This window comes from Miniopterus natalensis, chromosome 4 (genome assembly GCF_054644295.1).
Source record: "Miniopterus natalensis isolate mMinNat1 chromosome 4, mMinNat1.hap1, whole genome shotgun sequence".
NCBI classification, from domain to species: domain Eukaryota; kingdom Metazoa; phylum Chordata; class Mammalia; order Chiroptera; family Miniopteridae; genus Miniopterus; species Miniopterus natalensis.
This window is the reverse complement of record NC_142084.1, coordinates 97,387,451-97,412,188: the sequence shown is the minus strand read 5'-3', so window position 1 is coordinate 97,412,188 and position 24,738 is coordinate 97,387,451. Positions and strand designations below refer to the sequence as shown.

Here is a 24,738-nt window from a genome sequence, read left to right as displayed (position 1 = left end):
GCATTTGTTTTGTAAAACTACTGTTTCTGTTATACACATATATATCTGTGTACATTTATGTATGTATTGGTTTGTGATAAAATATATTCTTACTACAGGTCACATTAAAAACAGTTTGAAAGCCATTAACTTACAATTCATTTATTCATTCAAAAACCTAAAGTTTCTTTAAAGGATCAGAGAGGATCTTTCTCATAATAGGAACTCCCAGGGACCATTGTGAGGAATTGAAAAATGGTCCCATCTCCAGTTTTCCCTGGAGGGAATGCTCCTAGTGAGCAACAATGCATGAGAATCAGGCAGCACAGTAGCGCTTAGAAGGGCTTAGTAGCAAAGCAACTATTAGGAAGTGGTGGCAACTATTAGGAAGAGATCATTTCAACCTGTCAAAAATAAACAGTGCTAGAACTTGGGCAAAAACAAATTCAAGCAGACCTCTTTGCTCCCTGCAAGGCTACTCCTGGACTTCCTGGAAGCTGGGCCTGGCAGAAGCAGCCAGCAAAGCCAGCTCTCCCTTCTCGACCCCACTATTTCCACTCCCTGGAAAAGAGGCTCCAGATCTCATTAAAACCAAAAGCTGTACCTCCCACTCAAGACTGCATCTGTAGTCTCAAGGAGTCAGCTAACAAGGCAAGGGTGTTGGGGGAGGCAGAGAGCAAGGGCCCCTCACAGGGCAGAACTTGGAGAGGAGGTACTGTCTTCCTCAGGGCTAACATGAGAAATGCCCGTATTTCGTGGGGGAGACAGACAAGTGGCAGAAGAGGCAATGCAAATCAAACAGGAGGGCATTATGGCTAGTGCAAGTTCCAACAGATCTGAGGAACAGAGACATGTTACCCCAGTTAGCTGAGGTTAGAAAAAGGGGAAATCAAAGAATTTGTCAGCTTGACTCCACATACTCTAAGGGAGAGGGAACTGCACCGGCAGGTCAATAGCTCTGGCCTTGTCACAGCTACCATCCTGCAGCGCTGACACCTGGCCATGAGATGACTGGACCTTTCTCCCTTCCTTGGGCAGCATGTGCTGGAAGGCCGACTTAAGTATCTTATGTGGCAGCTACATCTGTAACTAAACTAACATTCTGATTTGTACAGATCTCATGTGGACTTCGTTTGGGCCAGTGTGAGAAAATCCAGCCTCTGGACCAGTGCTGTTGAACAGAACCCTTGGCCCTGGCACTTGTTTCCTGTGTGTAGAAGAATCACCAGGGCTGCTACCAGGAGAGGCCGATTCTGACACAGTGGCCCTGGGTGGGTGCAGGACCAGCTCTTGGGATACTCTGTTACAGCTAGTGCACACCTGAATCACAGCCCTATCTCCCTGTGAGGAGGCCCTGCTTTGGTGGCTTTCCTCTAGGACAGTCATGACTGTTACCTTGATGATTTGATTTTCCCAAATAAATGCTAATTAATGACCCTCACCCAACAGGCTGCCTAGTTTCCTTCTGTGGATTCCTGTGTAGACAGCACATATACTTTGGCTACTACTCTTTGCCAAACTTAGAAAGAAAGGTCTTCTTTCTGTCCACTTTATCTCAGTTTAGGTCTGATGACACACTGTGAGCCAGATAAGTGGAAAGACCAGGCGCTGCCATTCAGGCCCAAGAAGCAGGGATACTGGCCATCTTATTAGCACTCCTCCCCAAGACCAGATTGGTAACAGGCTGGGAGACTTATTTATTCAGCTGGGCTTCAACCCGGCTGACCAGGTGGGATGCAGGAGCCTCTCAGATCTACTCCTCATGACTGACTCACGTGTTCATTCAAACAAATGCTTATACGAAGTCCTGAGCAAGTACCAGTTAAAAGAGATGGATCCTGCAGTGTTTCTGCTCAGGGATCAGCTAGTGTAGTGGGGGGCAAGGAAGAAGTTGGTTCAGATGTTCCAGGTGTTCTAGGTGTTCAGGGGAGGGCTATGGGTGAGGTGGGGCTAGGGAAGGTTGCACAAAGGAGAGGGTCTGGCTGAGGCTCCAAGGTTGAGGAAGAGTCGCCCAGGAGAGGGTAGAAGGTGCAGTAAGTACAAACGTGGAGATGGGAGAAAGCCTTGCTAGTGCAGAAACTCAGGGAGTGTGTGGCTGTAATGAGATGCTGGGAGAGGTATATGTGGTAGGGAGGAGCCTGGCGAGGCTGAGTAGAGCCAGGCAGATGTGTAAGGCCTCCTAAGGGACATCCTGAGAGCCAGGGGGAGCTACCGGAAGGTTTTAGGTGAGAGGTAACACAGCTAAGTTTGCTCTTTAGGAAGACCAGCCACTCCAGAAGCAGGAACCCAGTTAGGAGGCTGCTGTGGAAATGCAGGTGAGGGTACAGGGTGAAGGACAGGGGGTGAGAGGTTGGGAAAGTGGAGGTGGGGCTGCAGGGAGAAGAAAGGGTAGGGGTCTAGGATGGCAGGTGAGAAGCCAATGCCTTTCAGGACACGTGGAGCATGTATCTTTGCTTGGACACTGCTAAGGTGCTTCTCTGGCCAGAGGTCCTTGAGTTTATCTCTCTGGATTCTATTGCTTGACCTTTGGGGATCCCTTGGTCAGAAAAATCTACATAAGTACTGGGATTTCCTGGGCCTTAGCCTAAGAAGCTGCGATTTATAGGTTTTGTTGTGTCTTAACAAGAGATATGGACTGGTGTCTATCAGCCTCTTCACCTACTCACGGTGGGATGGGCACACACATGCACGGTGAGGGTATCCCCTTTACTCTATCTGGACCCTCTGAGCCAGTTTATTGACCAATTTGTCTCCAACACCAAATCCCACCTGTGGGCAGTACTGCATCTGGCACAGCCCTACGCCTGAGTGGGAGAAGTAGGTTAAACATACAGTAATTACTAAGACTCTTCTATGGAGCCCCAAAGAGTAAAACATCCTCTGCCTGACTGCTTACATATGGTACCTAGTGCGGTAGGACCAACTGAGCAGTGTAGGCTGGAAACGGCTTTGTGGAGATAACTGGAAAACAGGTGAAGAGAATGGGGGAAGATGGTCTAAGGTGAAGGCATCTACATGAACAGATGCAAGCAGGTGGGGCCTGGCCTGGTTTGTGAGAAATCAGGAGGAAGGGGCCAGACTAGAGACAGTGACAAAAGCCTGGGGTTCTAGGAGCCACTGTAGAATCTAACTGGGGTGATGTGAAGGAACAGCAAGGCAGACTTGACATTATAGGGCATACAGGAGGGAGGAGGAGAGAGTCAGGGGACCAAGTACAGGAGGCCAAGGATACCATCAAGAGTGAGAGAGTAGACCTATGAAATGGAAGGATGTGAAGTTCTGAAGGAATTCTTCCATTTGGCTCCATTCTGAAAATAACAACAACACAACACAACACCCCCAAAAAACCCCCAAACCCAAACAACTCTAAGTCATCACAGCCTATTAAAAAAGCCTGCTAGCCATGGAATTCTTGGGAAGCCTGGTCAAAGGGGCACTGATGCTCACTCAACCTGCAGAAGCACAAAGGGGAGACTTTAAAGTAATGTGGATGCAAAAAACAGTTCATGTATGGCCCTGGCTGGTTTCACTCAGTGGTTAGAGAGTTGGACCGCAGAGTGCAGGGTCTGGGGTTTGATTCCAGCCAAGGGCACGTACCTTGGTTGCAGGTTCAGCCTGGTCAGGGTGCATGCAGGAGGCAACCAATTGATGTGTCTCTCTCACATTGATGTTTCTCTCTCTCTTCCTTCCACTCTCTGAAAAGCAATGGAAAAAATATCCTCGGGTGAGGATTAAAAAACCCCCAAAGAAACAGTTTATGTATGAAAAAGCTAGCTTCCTATGTAACACAGCAGACCTCCCACAGTTTAACTGAAAGGTTGTGTTTTTTTGTTGTTTTTAAAAACATATCTTTATTGATTTCAGAGAGAGGAAAGGAAGGGGAGAGAGAGGGAGAAACATCAATGATGAGAGAGTCATTGATTGGCTGCCTAGCCCGAAACCCAGGCATGTGCCCTGACCGATCTCCTGGATCCTATCAATGCTCAACAGCTGAGCCACACCCGGCCGGGCTAACTGAAAGGTTTTTGATTTTAAGATAATGGAACAGAAAGAAGTAGCTCTGGAACACTTTAATAAAGCATCACTGGTTAAGTGCCTATTCTGTGTTAGTTGCTGTACTGAGAGCTTCACAACCAGCATCTCGTCAATTCCTAACTATCCTGCATAGACATCAGGTCAGTCAGACAAGAACCTGAGGCTCTGGATTCAGAAGGCTAAAGGCTCAGGATCAGTCAATCAAAGGGGAAGTTGAAAGGGACTTTCCTTCGCTGTATCTCAGTGGATGCGGGAAAGAGGCAAAACCACACAGATCATAGAACCACTTCTTAGTTTTTCTCTTTCCAAAGAAATTCCTACCTCCCCAGTGCCATACCCTAAAAATTTATGCAAATTTTAACACAAAACAAAGCTGACCGTAAAAGTGTTGACAGCAGGTGCAAGAAGTACTGCTCTGAAATGAGACAAGCCACACTCACAGCAGAGGCAGTGACCCTGTCCCTACAGCCCGTCTGCACAGCATGTCTGTGCAGAACACATGGCGCAGTCTGCTCTAGATCCACTGCCTCAGTCCTGTCTGCCCAGCTACTGCTTCAGGGGTGCTCTTTGGAACAAAAATGGCGTCCTGGATACCCTGAGAGGCACAGGTGGTGTACAACTGGGAATAGTAGCTTTGAGCCAGAAAAAGCTGGTCCAATCAAAGACATTATTATTGTTTTTAAATCTTCACCTGAGAATATTTTTTCCCATTGATTTCTAGAGAGTGGAAAGGATGGGGAAAGGGAGGGGGAGAGGGAGGGAGAGAGGGAGAAAAGAGGGGGCAGAGACAGAAGGAGACAGACAGATAGACATTGATTGGTTGCCTCCAGCATGAGCCCCGACTGTGGAGCTGGGGATCCTGCAACCCAGGTACGTGCCCTTAACTGGGAATCGAACCCAAGACCCTTTGTGGGCCAATACTCTAACCATTGAACCCACCGGCCAGGGAACAAAGCCCTTATTCTTTTGGAAGCACGGCACTTCAGGCCTAACAACTGGGAAAGAAATAAAGGACTCACAAACACAGTACAGTATGAGAACTGTGACATTCAGAAAACCACCAGTCTTCCTTGGGCCTCAGGTTCAAAGCGCTTCCCCTCCAGCCATTATCCTATGCTATTATTTCAAGGGTGACCGTGGTGGGCCTAGACCAGGTGTGTGTCCAGCTGGGGTGCTCCAAAATGGGACCAGTCAATGCCAGATATAATCTCATTCGAGGCCCATAGTTCCAGTGGGTAGGGGTTGTTTCTTTTTCTTTCTTTTTAAAAAATTCTCACCTGAGGATATTTTTTCCATTGTTTTTCAGAGAGAGTGGGAGAAAGAGAGAGAGAAAGGGAGAGAGACATATTGATTGGTTGCCTCCTGCATGTGCTCTGACTGGGGCAGGGGATTGAACCTGCAACTGAGGTACGTATCCCTGGCCGGAATTGAACCCAGGACCTTTCAGTTCTCAGGCCGACACTCTAGCCACTGAGCCACACTGGCTAAGGTGGGATTATTCATTCTTAAAAACCAAAACAAAACCAAAACAAACTGAACCATATAAGTGCCGTTCTTAAGGAATCTAACTGATGGCCTGATTTAAGTAAAATACCACTACAGAAAACACACGTGTATGAGTGCATGTACTTCCCATCCATTCTGAGAGCACTATGACAGAGCTCATATAGTGGGGAAATGATTTTATTTTGTACTGGAAAATTTCTTATCTGTTGAGGTGTTCATTTCAGAGAAAACACACATTACTTATAGACTGCTGAAAACACACTGCCACTGTGTCAATCAAACGGTCACCAATTATTCTGTTTTCCCTTGCCTCTGAACGCTATGGCACAGGCAACACCTCCCACACTCACTAAAGGTGAACATGAGATAAGGTCTACCCATTGTAGGGTGTGATTGCTAATGATATATCTGCATTCTTCTGCATTCTTCAGATCCCTTCAAGCTTTCTACTATCAAGGAGAAAAAAGTGGCAAACCTCTCTACATACATAAAAGGGAGTGAAGTATAAGATCCAGGCCATGATTCAAAGGCCTGCATACAGTTTTGGTTAGATTGTAATAATAGCAAGCACTTATAAAGGCATTGTTCTAAGCTATCAATAACCAATCAATCAATCAATCAATCATACTTATCCTCAGGATACTCAGTTTAGAAAAAAATTACTAAGAACCAGTCTGGAATCTTGTCACTCAATTGCTAATACTGAGGATTAAGAGCCAAACTGCTTAACCCTGTTCTGGCATTGACTGTCCACAGTCCTGGGAGTGCTCAGGATCTCCCAGGCAAAAAAGATTCTGCCCAGGGGGAGGGTCATACATGCAGAGACCATTAGGATTACTGACTGAATCAAGACCCAGTAAAAATCAGGGCAAGGAGATACTAGAACATGAAGGAATTGGATAGTTTCTTGCTCCTTTCCTAGTTCCAGTGGAGGCAAGTGGATTCTTCTTTTACATACAATGGCACACAGCCCCATGCCCCACCCTCAATGTAAGACCACAGATGACTATCAGGTCACCAGATTCTGCAACTGTTCTGTAAATAACTGTAACTTCTACCTTCTACCTGACTCCTGTCAAGCACAGAGGTGCTGGAGTTTCCTCCCAGTTCAGAGATGAGCACTCCAGTGTGTGTTTGCTTGCCAAGTGGCAAGCATCCCAGAGAAAGCCAAAGTCCAGGCTTACAGTATTTGTGAGGCTCTGGGGCCCTCTGCTGGCTGGCTGCTGTAACTGTCAGCTTCTCACTACATTGGGCCAAGAAAACTGCACTTTCTTGCTATGAAATCTGTACTGTACCCAAGTTGTGTGCTGTTCTTCAGGGCACTGAAGAGCCAGCCAGCTCAGCTATTCCAGCACTAAAATGTTTCTTGTAACATATCTTTCCTGTCAGGAAATCTATTATTATTTGGGGCCAGAATCTAAATTCTAATCCTGTTTTATCTTCCATCATTTATCTAGAGTACTTTAGGAAAAAAAAGCGATCCTTGGTTTCAAACAAGTGTCACATTTATAGCTACAGAGAAATGACTGGATTATGATGTCTCAACAGCTTCTAAGCTTCTGGGAAGAAAACCACTGGTCCTGTTCCAGCACCTCTCTCTCTCTAGTTTATTCTAAGGGTTTTCTCAAAGCCTCAAGGGTCAGGGAGGACCCTCAGCACCAAGGACAGGTGTCCTCCTCTCTCCTTCAGCCTACTGACTGACCATGTCAAGACCCTTTATCTGTCCTTCTCACTTAGAAGCGTCAAAGATGAATCCCATACCTCAACTTGGGACAGTTTTCTGTCTGGTGTGTTGGCCCAAGCCTCACTGGACACAGACAGCTTAGATCAAAATGTCCAATCAACGCCACCCCTCAATCCCAATTTTACAAATAAGAAAGAGACCCAGCCTAGCTGGGTGTAGCTCAGCAGATGAGGCCACCCCTCAATCTCAATTTTACAAATAAGAAAGAGACCCAGCCTAGCTGGGTGTAGCTCAGCAGATGAGCATCAGCCTAGGATCCAGGAGATCCTGGTTCGATTCTCGGTCAGGGCACATGCCTGGGTTGTGGGCTCGATCCCCAGCGGGGGGCGGGTAGGAGGCAGCCGATCAATGACTCTCTCATCATTGATTTTTCTCTCTCTCTCTCCCCCCCCTTCCTCTCTCTGAGGTCAATAAAGATATATTTAAAAAGAAAAGAAACAGACCTAGAACAGGAAGAGACCAAGCTTAAAAGCAAGTTCAGAGCTGAGACAGGATTTGTAGAGCCTCAAAGGGTGGTGGCCCCAGGGATCTTCTAAAGAATGTTACAAAAGTGAACAAAGGTGACAAACTCCAAGCCAACAGCAACCTTGATGGACTCGTGCATACACGCTTATGGTGATGGCTTCAGAGGTACAGCCGTCTGTTCTGGTTCTCTCTCACGCCATTTCTTCACCCCAGCAGCTGCTATCCTCATGGCAGAAATAAGCAAGAGGGTGGAGGTAGAAGAGGGTGTAGGGGGGATAAATGGTGACAGGGAAAAAAAGACAATAAAGAAATGCCTGCATTTGAAATGCCAGCACAGCTGTCCACTCAGAGGAGGACAACTGAGACCATAATGGGTGCCATGCTGTCAGGACAAACTGTGTTTCCCCCCTTTTCTAAATTGCGAAGCTGTCAGATTCTGTACCTGTGTGCTGGCCCACATTTGTTTTTGCTCAAATCTGAACAAATTCCTATGTTTTGATTCCTCTGGAATCACCACAAATTAGTCCTTTGCAGGCGCCTATGTCCCTCTGGAAGGGCAGCCATGCAGCACATGCTACTGTTCAGCTTGGGGCTAAAGAACAGACTTTTTCCTTTTAAAATAATCAGCATGTACCAGAGGAAACAGAACCATGTGAAACCCCTTGGAAAGAAATTTGGAACTGTTTCAAGATTCTTAAAAAAATTGATTATCTTGGACCCCGGAGTCCTACTCTAGGGATCTATCCTTAGGAATAATTCTACAAAAGAAAAGGCTTTACAAAGCTGTGCACTACATTATTTGCAGCAGCAAGAATGGAAAACACACTACATTTCCAACTCGGTGGTGTGTGTAAGTCAATCAAAGCACATCTGTTTGATGGAATGACAGCCATGCATAACATAGGTTTACAAACTGCTTAAGAATGCAGAAGGTACTTATATCATACTAAGCAAAAAAACCCCCCACACACAGGGTATAATGTTGTCTATATGGAATGATTACAACCATATGGTGAAAACCAAATAGTGGGCCCTGGCAGGTTGTGGCTCAGTTGGTTGGAGCATCGTCCTGTGCACCAAAGGGTCGTGGTGCACCTACCTAGGCCACAGGTTTGATCCCGATTGGGGTGCGTATGGGAGGCAACTGATTGATGTTTCTCTCATATGGATGTTTCTCTCTCTTCCCTTTCTCTCTCCCTTCCTCTCTTGCTAAAATCAATGAAAAACATGTCCTTGGGTGAGGGTTAAAAAACAAACAAAAACCAAATGCTGGACCACAAGCTAAAGCTGCAGCATCACATGGTGAAAGGAGCAGGAGACAGGGGACCAGAGGAATTTGTGTGACCCTGAGCAAGTCCTGCCCTCTGCTTCCTCATCAATAAAAATGGGGGGAAAAAGTACCTGGCAGGATTTCTGTAAAGATAAATGAGAAAATACATGTGCTCTGTAAATGACAGCAGTGACAGAGAGACAGACGGTGCTGTCACATTCCTCACTACATCCCAAGATAGGTGCCAGAGGCACACGGGCATCATAATCTTAACCGTTTCTCACTAGAACTTTCCAAACAGACGTGCTGGCCTCAATTCTGGCCCTGCAATTCACAGGTGTGTAAAGGGGTACATAAACCTTGAGCTCCAGTGCCCCCATCTGGTAAAATGGGGATAATGCCACTGCCTCTTTCAGGGTTACTTTGTGGATGGGGAATAGTTTTTAAAGTGCTTGGCACAGCAGCAGATAATGAATGAATTGTACAATTACTATTCGAGGGAGTGGGGTGGTAGTTAGTGTCTTGGGATAAAATCGTAATAAAAAGCTCACGAAGAGCTGAGCAGTTTACGGCCTGGTTACTCTGGCAATTACCAGAGACAAACAAGAGACAGGATTTTCCAGCTTCATTCTGGATGGCGATGGGGGTAGCTTTTGTTTACAGAAATATGGCAATATTATGATATGACAAGGTACATATGGTGAGAAGGCTGGCCATGGCTGACTTAAGGCCTGGATAAAAGTAAACAGTGATGCCCTAGCCAGTTTGACTCAGTGATTAGAATGTTGGCTCTTGGACCCAAGGGTCCCAGGTTCGATTCCTGCCAAGGGCACATACCTTGGTTGCAAGATCAATCCCCAGCCCTGGTTGGGGCACATGCGGGAGGTAACCAATAGATGTGTCTCTCTCACATCTCTCTCTCTCTGAAAAGCAATGGAAAAAATATCTTCGGGTGAGGATTTAAAAAAAGCAAAGTAGATGGTGATGTGTGATGAACAAGGGGTAGAAAAGCACTTCTATCTGGTCAGTAGCTGGCACTGATCTGTGATGGCTGAACATGAGTTTCCATTAGCTGGGCTTTGTAAGCTGAACCCCTGCATTATAAAATGAAAGAAAATCCTGAGGTTCAAACTCCTGCCAGATTTTGTTGTCTCAGACCTGTTCCAGGAAGCACCACTCCCGCCCTAGGGGGCTCCCTGCAGTTTCTGGAAATGCAAGCTTGGCTATGTCAGTGGCAGTGAAGATTACCTCAGGTGGTCCTTTATGTCCCCAGTTCCACTCAGGTCCAAGTGCCTGTGCCCAGGCGGCTCAGCAGTGGGGGAGGGAGGGGACTCACAGAGTGTAACAGCTCTTCCAGTGGGCACCTCACAAGCAGGAAGGGGAAATAAAACCTTTACTTTTGTAAGGTACTCTCTGTCAGCAAATCAAGTACCATGCCACAGTTTTTTTTGAGGTGGATAAAGGAGAGGTCAGCAAAACACTGATTTATCTCCCCACGAGAGAAAGCGAGACCTGCTGGGGCAGCCTGCTGCTGCTCCCCAACCACTGGTGAGGTGTGGAAGAGGGTGCTGGGGACTGCTGGTGGTGAGCTGCACACTGCATGAAGCCAGCTTCTGCAGGCCGTGCCTCTGCTTCCCCTCCACCCAGCCACCTTTGCCACTGGCTGGGCATTCCACTCTGACTCTTACAAGGAGCCAGACTCATGCAGAAAGAGGGATGAGCAATTAGTCGCTGGGCTCAAGCTGTGGGAACCTGGGAAGCCCCCCATGATCGTCATCTACCACAGCTGTGTGGACACAGGGGCGGCTCTGCTGGTGGTAGCAGCTGAGATTGAAAGGAAACAGTGAACTTGAATAGCCACCACCTCCTCTTGCCCCACAGGCTCCCTGACCTCTGCCTGTAGAACTAAATGGATAAACATGATGAATGTTAGGAGAGGCAGACTCCCACTGGCCCCAGTCTGGGGTCTAAGCTCTTTTGTGGGCCTGTGCCTTTTCCCTCTGCTCCACACAGGGCACCAGGGTCGAAGGGACTCAGGGTGCAAGAAAGGATTTTCCAGTCTGCACAGCAGGGCTGCAGAAATTGTTCTGTTGCTTTATTTTCCTGGGTGCTAATGGATGCACACTAACTGCTACTACTTTGAAAACATAGCAAACTACAAGATAAACTCCATAGGACAAATTCTATTACGTTTCCTCTTTCCTCCCCAAACTGAAAGGAAAAAGTGATGTGCTGAAAATAGGAGGGGAGAGAAGAAAAAAGCCAAAGGCTGAACCTGACAGAAGTCCTGGTTTAGCCCCTCTCCTCTCACAGTCACATCCAAATGGCAAGTCACCAAGGCTACAAACATCTATCTCAGGAGTAATTAAATCAGATTAATCTCAGGAAAAGAGCTTTAAATATTCAAAGCTCCATTAATCCTCATGCCTCGTAATTAAATATGTATGATAAGAAGGCTTGGATAAAAGCAAAACATTTTCAAAGTGTGAATTCTTTACATGGCAGAAAGAATGCAGATACAATCTCAGTCCACAATGGGCTTCAGAAAAATGTCCCTAAACATCTTCACTTTCAGGCTCCACATTATTTACCTAATGATAATCTCCATTTAGTTTGAACTCTCCCTGATCCTCACCCCTTTGGGTCCCCCAAGGCATCTTGAAAGTCCTTTGCTTCTACTGTCTTGGGACAGCTTTGTGTCATCATCTGGGGATAATCTCTCTATAATAATCAACCTTTTGAGACTGGTCATCCCAATAAACTGTGTGTCTTGGAGGGAAGGTCCCCGATCTTCCATTTCTAAAACAGAGTGTGCTGCTGCATGCTCTCTGACCAAGTCAAAGAGCTGCCCACCCTCCCCTGCACCATGAAAGGGAGTTGGAACAGGAATTAGCAAGCCCATTTTTCTGATGGGAAGTCAGAATAAATGATCTGCTGAAGGTCACAAAGCAAGTAGAGGAGAGTCTGAATGCTATCAGCTCTCTGATTAAGCGCTATTGGTTCCAACCATCGGTGCTTTTAGGAAAGGCTGTTGCAATGCAGGCAAGTCACCTACAAAGGGCTCTCATGATTTGTCTGCACTGCATGACTTTGTTAGAACTGTAGTTATCAACTATTTAAAATACACCGTGGTGTTGTTTCCCTGAAAAATTCATATGTTGAAACGCTAACCCCCAATGTGATGGTATTAGCAGGCAGGGACCTCATGAATGGGACTCATTATAAGCTCTCTCTGCTCACTGCCCTGTAAGGCTGCCATGTGCAAACAAGGAGGGGGGGGCTCCCACTGGAAATGAATCTGCCCGCACCTTGATCTTGGACTTCTGTGAGAAATAAATGTCCGTTCAAGCCAGACAGTCTGTGGTAATTTGCTATAGAAGTCTGAGCTAAGACTGCTGGGTTTGGAAAACTTGTCAATTTTATCGATAGAAGATCTTAAAAGATAAAAGCAGAAGCCCTGATTACTCCAATTGGATTCATTACCATAAATCTGTCAGGAATACCAGATTCAAAAACAAAACCTAGAAATCAAGAAAACAGGTGGAGTCTTTAGAAACCAAAGAGTCTACTCATATCTAATTTCTGGACAAAGGATTCTCGTATTGATACCTGTGCATCTAAACATCATCTTAAGTTTCCTCTAGGTCCAAAAGTCTATGATAAGCTCCTCTGTCCCTAGTAAGATGTGAGGTAAGAAGATCTCATTCCAGAGGAGAAAACCAAAGCAGAGAAACTAAATACTGCAAATGAGGAGAAATCAAGAACAATAAAAACACTCATCTTTTTTTACTTCCTAAGCTCCAGGGGAGAGAGAACATAAATGAACCCACCCACATTTTCAAGGACTTATCCCTTCCTTCATCATTATACCCATTTCACAGGTGAGAAAACCAAGCTACTAAGAGACTAAATGACCTGATTAGATCACAGATTTTGCCTAAAATTCTCAATGTCATATCACAATTAAGACCCTACTATACTCTCTTCTGTTTTCTACAAAAAAAACCACACCTTGCTGTTCTGACAATTTTACTTACATTTGATGTTAAATCCTGGGGCTTTTGGAAATGAAACTAAAGATGTGATTGGAGCCCGGCCGGGCGTGGCTCAGCGGTTGAGCATCGACCTGGGATCCAGGCGATCTGAGTTCGATTTCTGGTCAGGGCACATGCCCGGGTTGCGGGCTCGATCAATGACTCTCTCATCACTGATGTTTCTGTCTCTCTCTCTCTCCCTCTCCTTTCCTCTCTCTGAAATCAATAAAGATATATTTAAAAAATAAATTAAAAAATGTGACTGGAGCAGTAAATAAACATCAGAGGAACGAATCTTTGTGTTCTGTGTAGTGATTCTGTTCCCTAATTGAGAAAACTTAAAACGCTTATTTTAATATCAAAGTTTCTGCCTAATGACTTTCACTTACTTCTACACGATTATAAATAAAGACCTTAACACAACTCTAGGTCTAACAGGTGGAGGGTGCACTTCAGTTCAAGTGAGTAAAATAGAATTTTACTATCTAAAAAACTGCATGAAGCCCTGCCAAGCTTTCCTGGAACAGTCAAGAGGATATTATATGCTTCAAGTCCTGAATTCCTATCACTGGCCAGCAAGGACACCAGGCTTTCATTTTGCTGTTAAATGCACAGAATTGTGTAAAATGGAAGTTATTTCTAGCTATGAGTAGGCTTCAATTATTTTTTACCTGCTCCACTTCCTACTTGGGTCAGTTCATCCTTCCTTAGACAACCTGGTGGTTCCCTGCACCTGGGAGGTCACCACATTGATGCCAAACTTAGTGCAGACACCCTATCGACATAGCGCACTACTGCCCAGAACTCCTGGACTCAAGCAATCCTCCTGCCTCAGCCTCCTGAGTGGCTGGGACAAAGGCGTGCGCCACTGCACCCAGCTTCTTTCAATTATTTTTAAATTGAGAGAAAAAGCAGAGTAAAAAGCTACAGAAAGTATAAGTAGACAGTAAACGAAGTAGGATGCTAAAACCTGGATTTCCATCCTAGAGTTGCTAGGTTTTTTTCTTCTTAAATCTCTGTTGACACTGGTAAAAGAAAAATATAAAAAAGAGTGACAGCAGCCTTCCTGTTTCAAGCCTTCCTTCTGCAGTTTGGTGTTTTCATCCTCGCGCAAGGATATTTTTTCCATTGCTTTTCAGAGAGTGGAAGCGGGGTGGAAGAGGGGGGAGAGAGAGACACACACATCGATTGGTTGCGCCTGCAGCCGAGATACTTGCCCTTGGCTGAAATCAAACCCACGACACTTCAGTCCTCGGGCTGATGCTCTAACCACTGAGAAACCCAGCCAGGGCTGCAGTTTGTTTCATTCCAGAAAAATATACATATTTAACAGAGAAATCTTTTACATTTATATTCAAGGAGCCAAAAGCTCACACTGCACCCACTGTACCTCACTTTCACTTGTAAGTGCATTTCTTGGATAAGTTCCCGGTTGGTACCTACAGGTTTGTCTCATTTTTTTGGAATGGGTTATGTGAAATTTTACTGGTGATTTTTTCTAGCACTGGGAAATTCTCAATTTAAGTATTTCACTTTCTTATCAATAAAAACATTGCTTTGGATAAAGTGCTTTTATACAGGCTCTTAAATGATAACAGCTAACATTATTATGCATATCACTGTGCTTTTTAAAGTAAAATTTAAGAGACCTTGAACTCAAAAGTTAACAGAGTGAAGGAACAGGGAAAAAAAGTCCATAGAACTGAATAAAGGAAATAGCCCTTTTTTCCTCAAGTGGATTGGAGAAACTTTGGATAATATGATCCTTCTGTGGAAGAAAAACAGGAAATCAAGACTGTAAGAATGAATTCCCAGTATGCAGCTCCGTCACCATCAGTGCACATGTGCACACTAGAAGAGCTCAAAGCCTCGCAAGGAAGGAGGGCCCTGGGCCAGCGCTGCTCCGTGCCCCTCTCACAGAGCGCCTGCCCTGCCCACACAGCCACCTTCAGCATCTTGCTGGTGCCTGAGACATGGGAAAAGTGACAGGATTTATTTTCAGTTTTGAGAACCATGACTCACCCCAATACTCTCTTCTATGGCTACATTTGTAGTATTAAAAAGGAAAAAAGAAAGCAAAAGAAAAAAAAGTCTCAAGACCAGGAGGCAAGGCACCTAGAAGCCCACATCCTCTGGGTTATGTTGTCAAGTGATCAATAATTGGTCACTTTCACAAAGCTGTTTTCTTTTCAAGAAAAATCTAAGCTTTATGTACTCTTGAAATGATCTTTCCTGATTTTCAACAATTAAATTTTATTTCAAAGTAGTTTTCCTTTTTTTTCTTGGATTTTCCACAAGTAAAGTTCTAAAGCATAAGAAATGTAGTTTTGGGGTTGTAATTCCAGGATAGTAGACATGAATAAAATAACTTAGGTATTCAGAGTTCAAGAAAATGGTATGCGAGGGGGCAGGTAACCCATGCGTACAGAGTTTGACTGTATTTTATTTTACTCAAATCTTTAAAGTCCCTCTACTTCCTGTTCCTCTAGAAGATTTGTTCTGTGTTCCTCAGAAGCTGGGTGGGTTTTTGCTAAAGTTTCCCAGGTGACATTAAGGGCCTGAGATTCATCAGTGGCTACGGCAGAATGAAATTCTCTCCCTGAAGCACATACAACTTAGGCCGTGGGCGGAAGTGCTACCCTTATCTCTCACAGAAACCATCATACCAGCTCACATTGGCATGTCAACCTGCCTTGATGTACACGCTTGTCATGGAATTGGGACTTGAGGCAGTCAGGAGACTTAACTAACAAATGAGCAGACTGACCTGGAGGTGAAGGACTGATCCAAGCACACAGCACACAGCTGTGTGGTCGCCTGCACTTTCCCTGCAGTCTCCTTTTGGCTCACATGACCAACACAAAGTGCCTGTTTGCAAAGGGCTTGTTCTGCCAGAACAGAAATTCTGGATGTTTGTAAGTTTTGATAGAAACAAATCCCCTTTTCTAATCCTGTGCATAGACTAGAACCTGGGGTGACAGATGGGAAGCAGAACACCGCTCCTGCCGGCAGGGGCTCTGCAGCAGGGTGGGTCTCTGGTGAAGGCCTACCTAAACCCTGAACAAAAAGAGCACAGACACCAAGCGATTTTGCCCGAAAACAGTATTTTATTGTCATGACACTGTCTCATGACCCACTTTACTCCCTGCTCCTTACTTCTCAGTTATAAGCAGTAATTAGTAATGTCAGTGTTCTGGCTGGATTGCTGCAGGTCCATTAATAATTCAAGAGCAGGAACAGGATGAATGCATAAGTGTACAACAGAGGTTTCAAGGTTAAAAGCAGTAATGGAGAGAGTGGGTGTGTATGTGTGCTCCAGAGAGAGAGAGAGAGAGAGAGAGAGAGGGAGAGAGAGAGGGAGAGAGAGAGAGAGTTTGAAATCTACTTTATAAAGCGCCCAGCTTCCCTTAGGGGCAATAATATGTATTGCAAAGCACAACTTCTTAGTGTCCTTGATCAAGCTAAGGACAGTTTCCTTTCTCTTCTGGAGTGGACACATGTCTCTGGCCACCTGGCAGGGAGTGTGTCAGCACTAAGTCTCCAGCACTGGAGAGTTACTAGTGTATGAAACTGAGGTCAGAGAAAACTACACCAGTACCTTTCAAACATATTTTCAATGTTTTAAATGACTTCTCTTATAAAAGGCAATGCCTGCTTGTTCAGCAGAACTGGTACCTTCCCACTGACTGCTTTTTTTTTTTTTTTTTAATATGTCTTTATTGATTTCAGAGAGAGGAAAGGAGAGGGAGAGAAACATCAATGACCAGAGAGTCACTGATCGGCTGCCTCCTGCACGCCCCCGACTAGGGATCGAGCCTGCAACCCAGGCATGTTCCTTGACTGGGAATCGAACCCCGATCACCTGGATCCTAGGTCGACGCTGAACCGCTGAGCCATGCCTGGCCAGGGCCCACTTACTGCTTTTACAGGAAAGTCAAGACAAGTGGTGCAGAATAGGCCTGGCAACCAGGCACTCCTTTAGTGGAAGAGAGAGAAGACCATGTTGTTTTAACTGCTTCCTCATCTCTGTAAATCCCCACATCAGTGTGTTTCCAAGGGGGCATTCAAAAGGTACACTATCTGACATTCCAGCACAGAGCTTTGTAAATAAGCCTGCAAGCCATGCCTAGAAAAGGATCAGTATGGCTACTTGAAAAATATCTGTCTGAGAGATGGGGGAGGGGCAATGGAGCAAGGCCGATACCATCTGTGACCTGAGCTGCTCATATTCACACCACCTTCTGAGCAACGGGAAGGGTTTGCTACTAGACTTTTCATGTGTCCCTCACATACCAAACATGAACTGTTTTACATACTAGAAAAGTGACAACTCTCTGCTGGTTTCACCGCCCAAAGCAGATATTTTTAAAATCGGTCATTGCAATGCTTGGGTGAATCAGAATCAATCCTTACTTGTTAGTCAGAAATAGTCTCTGTGGGAAAAGGAAGCAGTTGGAAGCAGTCCTGAATCACAATTCCTGAAAGCTGTGTTTATTCCCATGGGGCTCTGACTTCTGGGCCAACGTTTTCTCATTGGCTGCATACCCGCCTAGCAGTTCCAGAGCATGTGCTGTGGGCGGGGCTCCTACAAAAAGGCCAGTGAGAAGAAATGCAGGGCTGCTGATCCAGCTCTTCCTACCTGTCACAAAATCCCATCACCTCACCTACACTGAGGCAAGGCATTCCTTTTGAGGGTGGTAAAGTCGGCCCCCACAGGGATCCAGGAGAAATGACTATGGGCTTGAAAACATACAAGAATATTTTAAAAATCACATTTTAAAAATCCTTCTTTTCAAGTTCTCTTAAATAATACAAAATAAAATCCTTTTGCTTTAAAAGTCAGAGATGACTGGGCTGATAAAAATGGGTGCAATTTTTTTTTAATTGAAAAAGTCACACACACACCCCTCAGTGAGCCTCCTCCACAGAAATGCTCTGCAGCCAATTTCTTATCTACCCTCCCACAAAGTTTTTACGTACAAGTCACAGCACATCTCCTCCTCCTCCCAGCTGAGACCCAAACAGAAGCACACTATACCAACCGTTCTGTACCTTGCTTTTTTTACTGAATACATCTTGGAAACAGCTCTATGCTGGCACAATTGGACCCATGTCATTCTTTTTAATGCTATGGTGTATGCCAGGGGTTGGCAAACTACAGCTCATGGGCCAAATCTGGCCTGCTGCCTGTTTTTGTAAATACAGTATCATCTTAATGGATCACAGCCATGCTCATTTGCCCATATTTTATCTACAGTTACTTGGGAGCTACAAAGGCAGAGCTGAGTAGCTGTGGTAGAGACTACATAGTCTGAAAAGCTTCAACTATTTACTATCTTACCCTTTAGAGAAAATGTTTGCCAACCCCAGGTGCATGCCACTGTATGGATGTACCCAAAATGTACTTAACCTGTTCCCTGTTAATGAATATTCATTCCTTAAAATTCCTTAAGAATAAACTCTAAATGTTGAGAGGCATTAAGAAGGATGAGGAAAGGAAGAGCACGAACTAGCTGGGAAGAGGCCAGCAGGAAGCAGCAGACTTAAAGAGGGAACTTAGGGTGATTGAGCTCTAACCTCCCAAAGTGTCACTTCCTCTTTTTAGAGGAAGTAAGAGGAGAACTGTAGGTCTCTTGATAAGAGGAAATTCCCCTTTGCTATATCAAAGTTAATCCCTGTGTTTGTGTTTTTCTAAGTTAGGCAAGGCTGCCTGAAGCATACTGTGACCAAATTAGGAAGCAAGCAGGCTGATGTCTCTAAGCTGGTCACTGGCATGCACAGACAGTGATGGATGAGGAAGGAGACTCAGTCTAAGAAGGGAATGCTATTTGCTCAAGAAATTAGCCTTACAAAAATTACACTGAACGAGAATTAATAATTGTTTTATAAGACAAAATCTACTTGCTGCTGATGACAAAAGAACAGTTTCCAAGGTTTTCACATGGGAAGAATGTGTGAGGTGCACAGTGGAGACAAATCCTTTTGTTTATTCCAAAGGCAGTGAAGGTTTTGAAAAGTATCAGAGAAAAAATTTACCAATTAGCTCTTTGATAGGTTAATAAGCTATTCAGTTTTACACTACTGAGAAAGAAAGAATTTAGAAAGGTCATGCTAAAAAAGAACTGTACACTTTCCATTTGACGACTGCCTAGTTGATCGCTTTATCTGCAGGAACGGTAAGGTTTTAAACTAGTCCTACAGTTTCCAGCAAGGTCTAGGAACGCAATACTGATTCATTCATACTGAGATGGTTTCCGCCACTGCTACTCAAGTGATATTCTTTCAGGAACGACTTCTGAGTTAACTTTTGATTCTGGGCCAATGAGCTCAGAATCTATCTATTCTGACCACCAGCACTTATCTGGGTAATAAAATTTAACCTTGAAAATCCTTGCTTTCCTCCCAAATTTCCAGATCAGCAAGATTCTTGGATATGGTTTTTATTCCCTTAGGAATGTGCTTGGTGGAGTTCCAGCATCTGCTATGAGGTCAGACACGCAGTTAGAATCAAGGTAAGTTTAAACAACGAATCTCAGTTCTTTACAGAAAAAGCTTCAAGGGAGCCAGGCAAAAAGAGGTGGGCACTGTTCCTGGCTGAATCTGAGAGACTGCTCTCTCCTGGCAGAGAAGGCAGAGGCCTGGAGCACAGATTCGTGTGGGTGACCATAGGGCTCCTGTTGAAATGACCTTCTCTGTACTGCTGCTCAGTGTGTGTTGAGTTGGGATCCCAGTTCCTTCGTCAGGTTGCATGGGGCAGGAGTTCTGCAGTCCATGTTTCCAAAGTCCTCTAAGTGTCAAAATAGCTAAGTGTTTGCTCTCTACTTGCTCCTGTACTGACTTTGAACATTTATTTACAATCACCTAAAGGACCCATGAACTTTACATGTATCAATACAAAGAAAACAGCGGTAGGCAAAAGTAGGTTTACAGTAAGTACATGTATTATTTATTATTAACCTACTTTTTGCCCACCCCTAGAGATACTTTCTGAAGGCCCTGGTTGATTGGCACACAAACCCACCAAACCCACCAATTAAAAGCTGTATTTCTACTGTCAAAGTTTCTGTGACTCACCATTAACTGAGTCAAACAGACATATAACCAGAAGATGGAAGTTTGAGGATTTCTTCAAGCTGCCTGAACCTCTGCCCAGTGAAGGTGTCTGGGCTATGTGATCTCCAGGACCCTTTGTAAGTCCAGCACCTGCAATTACAAATGGAGCGAACCAAATGCCCACAATCTAGAAACAATGGGCAGGTTCTGTGCAGTTCCTCTTAACAGGGTTTGAACGACACACTCATGTGCCACAGCTGAGTGTGAGGTGTCAATGCCACCTCAGCCTGCTCGGACCTCACACTGCAGCCTGCAGCCTGGCTTTTGCAGCGTCGTGAGCCGGGTGAGCACCGCTGTTAGCGCAGCACACATCCCTCGGCCCTGTCTTGTGCTCTTTCCCTGCAGTGGAGGCACCGCAGCTCTGCACAAGCTCCACTGCCCTTTTATGGTAGAAAAATGAACTGCATGCACAGCAGTGGAGCTGAGAGAGATGACAGAACGGAAAGCTGCCATTTGTTGTGGTTTTGGCAGTGAGAAAATAGTGTTCTCCCCTCAGCCACCCCTGGATGGACAGTGCAAGCCAGGCACTCAGTGAGGGAAAGCAAAACCCTACCAAACTTCTCCCAGATGCAGTCCTCTCCTGCCTTGCCTGCAAAGAGATGTGTTTATTTATGAACAGTGTCAAGCCTTATTTTTGTGCAAGTGCATGTTTCACAAAACAAGGTATAAAAAGGCCGTTTGTGTTCTGCTGAAGGATCTAAGCAGAGGTGCCCCAGAAAACAGGGCTCCAGTGGGAATGCATCCAAGGAACAGAATTCATTTCCCTGCATAACAAGGACATAGTGGAAGCTGGGCAGGAAGGAGAGAGCTCACTGAGAGGGGTTGTGGCTTTTGCTGTGGCCCTGCCCAGCCTTGAGCCCTCTCCCCTGTCTGGTACACAGGGACAGGAGCATGGTCCTGAACTCCAGTTAATACATTCCTTGAGAAAACACACCAACATTCAAGCTCCTATGGTAACAAACAGCAGTTGATACCATGGTGCTTTAAACTGTTTGCATTTCTGTCAGGAGGCCCACAGAAAAAAAGCAGGCCTCCCAGCAGCTGGGAAAACATGTTGCAAAAGGAGAATTAGGCAATTATCTGTACGCACATCAGAGTTAGGGAAATTACGCTTATCTGAGTGAGAGAAATTAAACTTATCCAACATGCTTTTGGCTGGAAAACAAGTCTTTTTAAATGAGTGGCAAAAAAAACTTGTGATGGTTGCACGATTTCTTCCATATTTAAGGCACCCAAGGACTAAAAACACAGGCCAGCAACACAAATGTAGCGACACAGCAGCTAAGGAAAGAAGGGCCAAGTCTCCTGTTTTTCTGCAGTAGAAACGTGGCTCCCTCCAACACGCCATTCACTTTACCTGTGGGCTGTGCTCCAGGGACAGCTACCATGGGAGGGAAGAGCAACGTGAGACGGCCTCCCGGACATGTGCCCACCCTGTGCCCACCATCAGCCGTGGACAAGCCAGCTCACCATTGCTCCTGACTGTTGCCATCTCTCCCTTGCAGCCCCCAGCCAGCCCTCAGGAGACACACTGTCTCTTCAGGCAATCCAGTTCCACAGAGGCCTCCGGAGAAGGGAAAGAACCTTAGCAAAGACCTGTGCCAGCACAAGAACGAGCCCTGGGACTGGAGGTTACCAACTGAGGACTATGGGAGCACTCTGTGTTCCCAGGTCTCATCACTAGGTTACTAGAAGTGACCCGTTATACCTAAACTGAAGAGATGCCAGGTGCCCTAACATGTGCGTCTAATCTTTCCCTAACTCCCACCTTCTTTCATGGCTCTACAAGGTCCATCCTCCCCAAATAGCATTCTGTCACACTGGCTCTGCGTTAGGCCTGCAACAGCTCCCTGAGGTATCTGGAATCAAATCCACCTTCCTTACTCTGCTCTGCAAAGTCCTCTTCCATCTGGGGTCTATTTATCTTGAGTCCCATTTCCACCTGCTCTGTCACATGTCTACTGGCTGACCCTTTACACAGCTTTGCTGGAGTATTTCCCTGGCCCTGGAGTACTTTCTCCCTATCTCTACCCATTAGGTCCCATCAGGGCCCAGTCAGGCCAAGACCCAGTTCTTTCATGAAGTAATTTCCCAATCATGCCAAATCAGTGACTATCCCCTCATCAGATTGCCTATGGCCATCACCATCACCGTCTCACTATTTAAATGTCTGTGTCTGAGTTGGCTTCCCCTGCCCAGCTCTTAGGTTAGGGCTGTGGTAGCCCCTTTTGTAGTTCTTCAGGCACAGGGCTCAATAAATAGCTGCCGAGTGAATGACTGAATTCCAACCAAAGCAGTGATATTCCACCTGTGTTGGCACAAGCCTATGTGGAGGGAGCAGCTAATGAACGTGTTCAAAGACGAAAGAAATGTCGGGGAGGCTGAGGGGCAAGGCCTTCATCAGCTTCTTCTACACAATGACTAGGCAAAAGATTTTAGGGAAAAGTGAGTCCAGAGAAAAGGGGGAAGAGCGGGAAGGAGCTGCACAGCAGGCAGAACCATGGGTAACGGTTAGGGTGCCTGCCTGGAGAAAAGGTCCAAGCTGGGAGAGATGAGCTTAGGTCAGCATGGGCACTGGCCTTGGAGAAGAAAAGGTGTGTTTTTTTTTTTAATGGGAAGTGAGAGGAGAGGACCTTGAAGCTAAGATGACTGTGGTAACACGAGAAGCAGCCACAGGAGATGTTTTTAGCTGCAAAATCTGACAGAAGAGGGGAGAGCTGCAAAAACAAGAGAAGAAAAAATTGTAACCTATCTCTCCTTGGGCTAGAATCTAAATCAGCTTCTCAGACACAGAGAGCTTTTGAAACTTAAATGCTTTTCATATGAACTTCTGATGGGAAATAAAACTGAAAAGTGCTTTTATGAGGCTACAGGGATTTGATCTGAGAAATTCCCTTAGCTTATTTCTCTTTGAAAACCAAATGCCAATGGCAGTTTGAAAACTCTCAGTATTCTAGAAGGCATAGGCCCTGGACTGGAAGGACACTCGAAAGGTCACCTGGTCTCTCTCTTGGCCTCGAGGTTGGACTTCTTGTTGAAAGTCATGCTAGAGCAAGGAGTCTGTGGTAGGAGCTGTCCAGGAGTCCTTAGAGAGTGCCCGTGCAGGGCCCCAGGCTCCCAGAACCCAATTCACTGGTTATATTATGGTCTAGGATCCATTCTGGATTCCTTATGGGGAGATGAAGTCTGTTTTCTCAGAGAAGTTGGAAAACACCAGGTCACCAGCACTTCTAGGGAACAACCTTGTACAAATAGAGAAACTACCCACAAAACCTCCCCTGCTCCAGGATGACTAGCCATTTAATCTTCCCACAAATAGCTGTTGACATTTTCCTGTTATGTTACAAATTTTCCTCATATCTTAAAAGAGTGACCATACTGCCCTGGCTGGTGTGGCTCTGTTGGTTGGAGCGTCATTCCATGCATCAAAGAGGGGTTCGACTCCCACTCAGGGCACATACTCTGGTTGTGGGTTCGATCCTGTTGGGGCACATATAGAGGCAACTGATTGATGTTTCTCTCACACTGATGTTTCTCTCTCTCACCCATCCTCTCTAAAATCAGTTTTTAAAAAAGTAAAAAAAGCCCAAAAAACAGTGACCATGCCACAGAATATGGAAAACATTTGAGTAAGGGTCTTTCCAGTTTCTGAGAGTGAAGTGCCTCAGAGCAGCAAAACAATATAGGTAAGAGCAAAGATAAAGAATGTCGAACAGACCTAGATTTCTTTAGTTGGTGTTCTTAAAATTTAACTCTTTATTAGGAAAATATTTAAATATATACAAAAGTAGGTATGATGAACCCCATTACCTATCGCTCATGTTCAATCCAACCTTATCTAGACCCCATCTACCCTCTTTCCTCCAGTATAATTTTGAAGCAAATCCCAGATCACAAATAATTTCATTTGTAAGTATTTTAGGTTGTACCTCCACAAAATAAGGACTCTTAAAGTCAACCTATCATACCAAAATCATACCTGAAAACACAAATACAGTAAGGAGGCCCTGGATTTGACCCCTGATGTCGCCTGCTAGCTGTGTGACTTTGAGCAGATGAGGAGTAGAAAGCCCCTACAACATGCTAAGGGTTCTATTGGCAGGTACCCTGATTTCCATCTGTTTTAACTATAATGTGAGATGCCCACCTCAAGGAACACTGACTACATGTGCTCTGACTTTTTGGTAGAACAGCACACTAGCTTGGGGTTGTGGTCTTCACTCCAACCTCAGAGGACCGGATTTAGTTTTTTAGCACTGCTCTTCTGAGTTACCAAGGTGATTCTGAGTCTATCTTCTCAATGGACATTAGCACACAGTGCATGCAGAGAGCACATAGCTGCCATTTAGTTTCCAAAGAGATGGCAGGGCTGGCTCCTTAACCAGTTACACGAAGGACAGTGGGTCTGGGTGGCTGATCCCACTTGGAATGGTACACTGGCCACAGATAAAGACATGCTTTTCTAACTGTGGTCTAAGAGAAAGTTATGTGACTTATGGGGACTAGGAAGGTGACAGGGGCCCTTCTCATTCTCTGTATGCTTGTGGGGAGGACGCTGAGGAGTCAAAGGCTATTTACATTTCTCAGCCACC

The 24,738-nt window shown here is 45.3% G+C and overlaps 1 protein-coding gene and 1 non-coding gene across 4 annotated transcripts in view; both read right to left on the bottom strand.

Annotated features, from left to right (window-relative positions):
- Window positions 1-24,738, bottom strand: part of RNF216 (ring finger protein 216) — a 115,292-nt gene that overhangs the window by 40,907 nt on the left and 49,647 nt on the right. The gene's annotated exons all lie outside the window — the stretch shown is intronic.
- LOC148093420 (signal recognition particle RNA) lies at window positions 13,617-13,912 on the bottom strand. Its single transcript, XR_015714438.1, has one exon.